General features: G+C 39.9%; 2 non-coding genes across 2 annotated transcripts; both read left to right on the top strand.

Annotated features, from left to right (window-relative positions):
* The first annotated feature begins 535 nt into the window (after positions 1–535).
* On the top strand, positions 536–719 carry LOC137274914 (U2 spliceosomal RNA). Its single transcript, XR_010956266.1, has one exon. It is a non-coding gene; the product is annotated as a U2 spliceosomal RNA (small nuclear RNA).
* Positions 720–8,709: 7,990 nt separating this feature from the next.
* On the top strand, positions 8,710–8,893 carry LOC137274913 (U2 spliceosomal RNA). Its single transcript, XR_010956265.1, has one exon. It is a non-coding gene; the product is annotated as a U2 spliceosomal RNA (small nuclear RNA).
* Positions 8,894–9,701: the final 808 nt, after the last annotated feature.

Below are 9,701 nucleotides of genomic sequence, written 5' to 3'. Positions count from 1 at the left end.
GCATAAAAGTTTGTGAATCTATCTATATATTATGTACGCTTCATTTGAGTTTATTGGTTTACGTACGCTTCATTTACCCTTGTTTCCTTTTCGAATGCTTCATTTATGCTCGCTTCATTCAGTTCATACTTCATTTGATCTTTATATTGTAAATATGTATTGTGCATGTAGCCAGGTTTTGGCATGTGTAGCATTTTACATAGTGATGTTGTGCATGTATATTGTTTGTATAGTGTGATGTATATAGTATGTGCATGTTGATGATTCTTTATATATATATATGGTTTGATTGGTTGTCAGTTAGAATATGGCATGTTTGTTTGTATTTCTCGTTTGTTAATATATATTATGTATGCTTCATTTACGTGTGTTTCATCTAGATCTATCTTCATTTGATGTATATAGTGTGAATGTGTATTGCATGTAGCCAGGTTTGGCAATTTCCTCTTTTAGTTCTTTAGTTGTTAGCGCTGCAGGGCAAAACTTCTTTTTTGTGATATACTTTTAGGCCGAGCTTGTAAATTTGTTATATGCATTAAATTTTATCAAAAAGAAAAAAAAAGTATCTGTTCTTATCAGCTTAATATCTGATACGTGTCCTATTGGAGACATCGATATTAAACTGATTTTTGCAACGGGATGAGGTGCCACGGAGCTTGCTCCGCCCTCATCACGGGTTGACCCGGTATTGCAGTACCTCCGGGAATGGCTCACCACTCATAATACAATTCAAAAAATAGAACGCTTAACTTAGCCCTCTCTTTTCCACATATCATTTCCCTTTTTTAATCTCACTTTGCCTACCTTTTCGCGCGTCCGTTTCACTGGAGGCACCATGCAACCACTTCCAAACTGAAGAAATGGACCCATCCACTCAACCACATTGTACTCCGACCAAACCAAGCCCCGGGAAGTTCCTCAAAGTGATTTATTTTCCACTTGCAGTTTGTCTGTCCCAGTATCCAAGGACGTTGGCCATGGTGTCGCACGCCGGTAATAACGTCGTAGATTCTCACACCCTCACAACCACATTCTGCCCGATAACACACGTCTTAAGAGCCAGCTAACCCCTAGTAAGTGTTTTCAAGTGGTAAGGAGATACCAGAAACTTCGGCGCGTTTCCCCTGGATCAGTTTACATTGAAATTTCAAAATGTCTTTAACTTTCATTATATTTTTTAAATAAAACAACATTTGTGACTAAAGTTCACGTATCCTACCATTGTTTTGATACTTGCACTGTATTTAAGTTTAGTGGATTTAGTCCACGCGGTCAGTTGCACTGTTTGTTTACGCTTGTCTGGGGGTGACTGCACAAACTCCTCCAAGTGCTGTGTCCCCGCGCCTCGTTAATTAAGCGCCAATCCACCGGCTCATGGCGCTAGCTGCAGGATGCTTTTCCTACGTCGCCCCGACGTTTTAGCGCCTGCACTCTGTGTATTCAAAGGAATAAATAAGGTTATTTTAACATTTTGTTGCCTTCACAAAAATTGTCATATTTCATGTGACCTCTGGGTCTACCCCCATTGTTCTTAAGGACCATGGCCTATCATGCTGCAGTTGTGGAACCTGCTGTGCCGACCCGTTTCCTGGATCGGAGGATGATACATCAGACGGTTCGTATGAAATCTGCAATTAGAAATTGGCTGGGTAACCAACAAAAGATGTCGCACTGCCAGTTGTAAGATCATTATACAATTCAATTATGTCAATTAAAAGTGGATGTTTACAAGACAAATTTTTAATAGCCTGAAGGCAAGAAAGAGAATCAGAAAAAATTATATACTGTACATGATTAGGATGTCTTTGAATATATTGAAGAGCCGTTAATATTGCGTTAGCTTCTGCAGTGAAAATGGAGCTGTTATCAGGTAATCGAGAAGATATTGTTCTGGATCCAATGACAGTGGCACAAGCAACTGTGCAACCATCCTTGGAACCATCTGTAAATAAGGATTTGTATGTACTATAATTATTTTTTAATTGCATAAACTCTTGTTTATATTGTAATTCGTTTGTGTCTGATTTTTTAAACTTTGTTAATGTGAGGTCAACTTGTGGCCTCACTAATTGCCAAGGAGGAGAAGACGAGAAGGCGCTATACTTTTCAGCTCAATGGCGGCAGCAGAAATGAATGGTTTAATTCTGTGCCCAAAAGGTGGAACAAGAGAAGACTTTTTGATGTATAAATGCTCATAAAGAGGATCGAAAACACAGTTAAAAGCAGGGTTGGATTCGTTAGAGTATAGTTTTGTAATATATTGTAGAGCTAATTTGATACGGCGCTGTGTAAGAGATGGTTCATCGGCTTCGACATAGAGACTGTCAATAGGAGAAGTTCGGAACGACCAAAGACAAAGTCTCAGACCTTGGTGGTGGATAGAATCAAGGAGTTTTAGATTGCTTTTACAGGCTCCACCATAAATGATGGAGCCATAATCAAGCTTCGAACGGACAAGTGCACGGTATAGGTGCAGGAGAGTAGCTTGATCCCCTCCCCATTTTGAATTTGACACAACTTTCAATAGATCAAGTGCCTTCAGGCATTTAGTTTTCAAGTATTTGATATGCGGAAGAAAAGTTAAATGAGAGTCGAAAATCAAACCTAAGAACTTGGCCTCCTTAACGACTTTGATAGGAGTGCCATTTAAAAATAATTCTGGGTCCTTATGTGGTTTATACTTACGGCAGAAATGGAAGCAATTAGTTTTTGTCTTAGAAAATTTAAAACCATTCTCAAGACACCATTTATTTATTTTGTTTAAACATAATTGCAGTTGCCGTTCAATAGTATGCATATTCTTACCGCGACAGGAAATATTAAAATCATCCACGAAAAGTGATCCATCTATTGAATCGTTTAAAACCTTGGATAAACTGTTGATCTTGATACTAAATAAGGTCACAGACAAAATGCTGCCTTGCGGAACACCCTGATGCTGATTGTAATGATCAGACAGGGTAGAACCTACTCGGACTTGAAATTGCCTGCCTTGTAAAAATTGCGATATAAACAGAGGTAAACGACCCCTTAAACCGAAACCATGTAAATCCTTTAAAATGCCATGCTTCCAGGTGGTATCGTATGCTTTCTCGAGATCAAAAAAAGATCGGTACAGCATGTTGCTTATTGATAAATGCATTTTTTACAAAGGATTCTAAACGTACCAAATGATCAATGGTACTACGATTCTTCCTGAAACCACACTGAATATTTGTGATAAGGTTGTTAGTTTCAAGAAACCATGTTAATCGACTGTTTACCATACGCTCCATGGTTTTACAGACACAACTCGTTTAAGAACTTGGTCTGTAATTCGACGGATCAGTATGATCCCGGCCAGGTTTTGGAATAGGATCTACAATAGCATTACGCCAAGAAGACGGGAATTTTCCCTAAGTCCATATTGAATCAAAAATATTGAGCATTGTTTCCAAACATGATTTGGGCAAATGTTTCAGGAGCTGATAGTGAATATAGTCAGCTCCTGACGCTGTATCATGAGCTTGCTCAAGGGCAGTGTGTAGCTCATGTAATGAAAATAATTCATTATAGTCTTCGCCATTGTCTGAGGTAAAATTTATTCTCTTCTTCTCCTGCTGTTTCTGGTAGTGTTTAAATTCAGGTACGTAATTGGACGAAGAAGAATGTTTGGCGAGAGTTTCACCAAGCTTGTTGGCAATATCAGATTTATCAGTTAATACCCGGTCACCATCCTTCAGATGATGAACAGTAGATCTGGAACCTTTGCCCGTAATTCTTTGTATCATATTCCACACCTTAGACATGGGTGTACGGGAATTAATTTTGGAGACATAGTTCCTCAAAGACAGGCGTTTACTCTGTTTAAAAGTGCGTCGAGCCTTGGCATTTAAAATTTTTACTCTATCTAAATTATGTACTGTAGGGTGGCGGCGAAAATACTTTTCCGCTTTCCTCCTACTCTTTCTGGCCTGTTAACAGCCATTAGTAAACCATGGTTTGCGAACATGTGGAATTGCAGAGGACTTAGGGATAGTTTGGTCAGCAATGTTATTGATTATATCTGAAAACAGCTGTATAGGATCTTCGCTGTTTACAAAAACATCAGGTTTTAAATGATCAATACAAAGTGTTTTATATAAGGACCAGTCAGCCTTCTTGAAGTTCCGTCTGGATAAGGGTGGATCATCCCCAGGGATAATGCCTTTAAGAATAGTTGGGAAGTGATCACTCCCACACAGGTCATCATGCACCTCCCATTCGAATTCATTACACAAATTTGAGTCGGCAAATGATATATCCAGGGAAGAATATGTTCCCGTAGCTGGATGTAGGTAAGTAGCTGAATCGTCATTGAAAATACATAAGTTATTATCAGATATGAAATCCTCGATGATTTACCCTTCCTATTTGTGTTGACACTTCCCCAAAGTGGGTTGTGTCCGTTAAGATCGCCCGTGATTAAACATGGCTTCGGGAGTTGATCATATAAATTTTGAAGATCTGATTTGTGAATATTTGAAGAGGGCGGTATGTACAAACTGCACAATGTCAGCGCCATGTGCAAAGTAATACGAACAGCTACAGTTTGCAATTGTGTATTTAGAGCGACAGGGCTATGGATGACGTTGTGATGTACTAAAATAGAAGCTCCTCCAGTTGCACGATCCCTCTGAGGAGAAAAAGAATGGTAAGCATCATACTGTCTCAATTTAAAATTATCTGTATCTTTAAGATATGTCTCTTGGATACAGAATGCCGACGGTTGATGATCTTGTACGAGTAACTGTAACTCGTTAAAGTTATTTTTAATCCCTCTGCAGTTCCATTGAATTATATTGGCCAGCTGAGTCATGGTGGCTCAATGGGCGATCTTTCGCGAGAACGTGACGGGGGTAAGCACCTCCGCTCGTCCTGTGAGTATGGGGTCACCTCCATGTCTAGAGGCCCAAAAGTATTTTGTAGAGGAACAACATGTGTTTCTGTCATATGTAATTTTTTACCTTTCTGCTTTTTCACTGGAATAGTGGGTGGTTGTGATGTGGCTAGTGGCGAAGCAGTCAATTGTGATGACTCAGACTGAATTTCTGTCTGAGACTCAGACGTTATTTGAGTGACTGGGGCAGTAGATTCTTTCGGTTCAGAAGCAGGTTTGTTAGATGAAAACACAGATTTTTCTGATTTGACCCAGGTCAAGTCAGTTTGACATGCAGCTGAGGACATTGCTACAGAACGGGTAACTGCAGCAGAATATGTTATATTTGATGGGGTTGAGGACTGAGTGGTGAAAAGTTTTTTGGCTTCAAAATAAGAGAGATTTTTTTCACATTTTATTTTCATTATCTTCGATTCCCTTTGATATATAGGGCATGACCTTGAAGAAGCAGCATGAGTCTCTTTGCAGTTAACACACTTGAGATCATTCTCGCAACCTGTGCCATCATGAGGATCGCCACAGCGATAACATACTGCAGGATTACGACATGAGTAAGTCCCATGACCAAACTGTTGACATTTATAACACCGGAGTGGATTGGGGACAATACACATCCACCCCGATGTTAAGATATCCTGCCTTAATTGACTGTGGTAAAGAAGGTCTGGCAAATGTTAGAAGATATATATTTGTTTTAGTTACAATTCCATCCTTTTTAATGGTGAAACGTTTCACTGCTGTAACCCCCTGATCTTCAAGCTCAGCTGCAATATCCTCTTCACTCATATCATACAGAGAGCGTGCCCTGTCACGTATGATACCACGGCACGAATTAAGAGTTTTGTGCACGGACACGGCAACTTCTATATTGGCAAATGTTTTAACAGACATAAGATTTAGAGATTGCTGTCTCCGTGCGCACTCAACTAACAGTGAACCATTACGGAGACGGGTGACATTTTTCACCTCCCCACAGATCCCATAGATAGCTTTTGACACGGCAAATGGGTTGAGTTTGTTAGGCAGAAAATCAGTTGCTTCGATTAGCCCAGGAATCAGTGGTTGAATTTGTGTCGGATGGACGATCTAGTTCGTCCAGACGTCGTTTTTTGTCATGTCGAGTTGAACCAGCTTGTTGGAAAGTCATGGCGAAAGGAAAATCATTCACCATCCCTGCTCCCCACCCACCATGGAGTGTCAACAAGGACGGTGTCTATTAGCAACGGGTATCCAAGATGCTGACACCAGGGATACAGGGATAGTATACTCCAGCGAATATGACACGAATAGCTGTATTTGTCGACCAATTCAATGCCAGACTGGTTCGGCCCTAGACAAGAAATTAGAGACATACATCATTCGGAGGTCAACATCACTAGATTGGCCCATGAGCCACCGCCTTCTGGCATAGGACTCTAGGCAAATTATTATAGTATAGAGTATGATAATAACAAACGCTCATTGTCACAAATGTACAAACATGCACAATAATTGCTGAGGAAGTTTGTCCATGCACAGGGCATGGCGTGACCAGCCGATTGATAGAACCGGGCCAGTTCTACCACCCGTCTAGGTGAAGTCAGGGCCAAAGTGGTGTGTTGAGTAACAGGAACGTCGTTCGAGGCCCCCATTACCCTCAACCACCAGGATCCCCTCCTCCACCGACACAGGGACGCAACCCACGGCCAACGGATTGGTGGACCAAATATGCCCCCGGATCCACACGGGGGGTTGGCGAGCACTTAGCGTTACCCAGCACCCACCACGAGGAGGTGGCTCGCCATGGGTGCTTATTTTATAGAGACATTAAAATAGACTTTTCTCCCTACGACAAGGAAGTACTGGATTTGAGAGTACACTGGATTCATGGTGTAGTATCCAATGAATTCCTGGATTCCTACTTTAGGAGATTTGGGAAGGTGCTGAGCATAACTCCTGAAACTATGTTAATTGGGGGATCCCCTGTTCAGACTGGTGTGAGAACTGTCCAGTTGCAAGTTGACAGTGGAAAAGCTGAAGATATTCCATATATTGTTAGACTGGGTGACAGAATGTCCATGCTAGTCACTGCCCCGGGTCGGTTGCCAGTGTGTCTAAGGTGTTATCACCTGGGCAAATCTACTGTGTGCAATGTCATGGCTTTGTCTAAATTTTGGTATCGAGGGGCTGTAACAATATTTTCAAAACATTATGTCGACCTTTTTCAGAGGGAGACTTTTCGTTTTATTTGACAGTCCACTGCTAAGCCTATTCGGAGGTCTGTGTGCTATAAACCTATTTTGGATGGGGGTTTGGGTGTAGTTCACATCCAATCAAAATTATATTCTTTTTATTTAAAGCACATTCAAAATCTTTTGCATAATTCTTCAACTAAGTGGACATTTTTTGCAAAATATTGGTTAGGAATGTCTTTACGTCACTATTGTCCTACTTTTGCTTCACTATTATTTCCTCATTCTGAGACGATGCCATTATTGTATCAGACGTGTTTATTGGCTTTAAGACAGTTTGAAGCTGTCAATTCAAATTATTTGATAGATATGTTTCGGTTTACATCAAAACAGTACTATGCTTGTTTATTACAAACTGTTGTGGAAAATAAAGTTGAAACGTTGTATCCACGTATTCCTTTTCAGCAGGTTTGGCTTAATCTACACAATTCCTTCGTGGATCCACTTTCGAAATCGGTCAATTATCGTCTCATCTATGATTCTCTCCCCTTGGGGTATACACTTTATACTCGGGGAATGTCTATCACTCCTAACTGTCCACTCTGTCGTATAGCAATAGAAACTTCTGACAATCTTTTCATCTATTGCTCGTGTGTTGATGTTTTGTGGGATATCGTTTTCCAGTGGTTAGATCAATTGTCTTTTGGCTTATTGGAAAGATCTAACGAAGTCATTCGGTTTAATTTGGTTCCTAAAATTCCAAATTCTTATAAAAAATCATTATGCATTTACCTTTTAACTTTGGCAAAATATACAATTTTGCTTATTCGGAATTCAAATAAATTTGAGCACAGAAAATTAAATGGAAATGATATCATGTTGCGTTTTCTATGTTTCCTTAGGACACGTGTCAAGGTTGACTTTTGTCGCTTTCCGCTATCTGTCTTTTCCTGGTACTGGCTTTCAACTTCAGTATTTGGTAAAATCAATCCCGATCATTTATTAGAATTACATATTTAACTTAATAGATAAATATATGCACATACTTTTGCTCTAACTGACTGACACTTTGTAGCCATAATGTGGCATAAAAGTTTGTGAATCTATCTATATATTATGTACGCTTCATTTGAGTTTATTGGTTTACGTACGCTTCATTTACCCTTGTTTCCTTTTCGAATGCTTCATTTATGCTCGCTTCATTCAGTTCATACTTCATTTGATCTTTATATTGTAAATATGTATTGTGCATGTAGCCAGGTTTTGGCATGTGTAGCATTTTACATAGTGATGTTGTGCATGTATATTGTTTGTATAGTGTGATGTATATAGTATGTGCATGTTGATGATTCTTTATATATATATATGGTTTGATTGGTTGTCAGTTAGAATATGGCATTTTTGTTTGTATTTCTCGTTTGTTAATATATATTATGTATGCTTCATTTACGTGTGTTTCATCTAGATCTATCTTCATTTGATGTATATAGTGTGAATGTGTATTGCATGTAGCCAGGTTTGGCAATTTCCTCTTTTAGTTCTTTAGTTGTTAGCGCTGCAGGGCAAAACTTCTTTTTTGTGATATACTTTTAGGCCGAGCTTGTAAATTTGTTATATGCATTAAATTTTATCAAAAAGAAAAAAAAAGTATCTGTTCTTATCAGCTTAATATCTGATACGTGTCCTATTGGAGACATCGATATTAAACTGATTTTTGCAACGGGATGAGGTGCCACGGAGCTTGCTCCGCCCTCATCACGGGTTGACCCGGTATTGCAGTACCTCCGGGAATGGCTCACCACTCATAATACAATTCAAAAAATAGAACGCTTAACTTAGCCCTCTCTTTTCCACATATCATTTCCCTTTTTTAATCTCACTTTGCCTACCTTTTCGCGCGTCCGTTTCACTGGAGGCACCATGCAACCACTTCCAAACTGAAGAAATGGACCCATCCACTCAACCACATTGTACTCCGACCAAACCAAGCCCCGGGAAGTTCCTCAAAGTGATTTATTTTCCACTTGCAGTTTGTCTGTCCCAGTATCCAAGGACGTTGGCCATGGTGTCGCACGCCGGTAATAACGTCGTAGATTCTCACACCCTCACAACCACATTCTGCCCGATAACACACGTCTTAAGAGCCAGCTAACCCCTAGTAAGTGTTTTCAAGTGGTAAGGAGATACCAGAAACTTCGGCGCGTTTCCCCTGGATCAGTTTACATTGAAATTTCAAAATGTCTTTAACTTTCATTATATTTTTTAAATAAAACAACATTTGTGACTAAAGTTCACGTATCCTACCATTGTTTTGATACTTGCACTGTATTTAAGTTTAGTGGATTTAGTCCACGCGGTCAGTTGCACTGTTTGTTTACGCTTGTCTGGGGGTGACTGCACAAACTCCTCCAAGTGCTGTGTCCCCGCGCCTCGTTAATTAAGCGCCAATCCACCGGCTCATGGCGCTAGCTGCAGGATGCTTTTCCTACGTCGCCCCGACGTTTTAGCGCCTGCACTCTGTGTATTCAAAGGAATAAATAAGGTTATTTTAACATTTTGTTGCCTTCACAAAAATTGTCATATTTCATGTGACCTCTGGGTCTACCCCCATT

This window comes from Haliotis asinina, chromosome 2 (assembly GCF_037392515.1).
Source record: "Haliotis asinina isolate JCU_RB_2024 chromosome 2, JCU_Hal_asi_v2, whole genome shotgun sequence".
NCBI lineage: Eukaryota > Metazoa > Mollusca > Gastropoda > Lepetellida > Haliotidae > Haliotis > Haliotis asinina.
The sequence above is the reverse complement of the archived record's forward strand: the minus strand, read 5'-3'. Positions and strand labels throughout refer to the sequence as shown.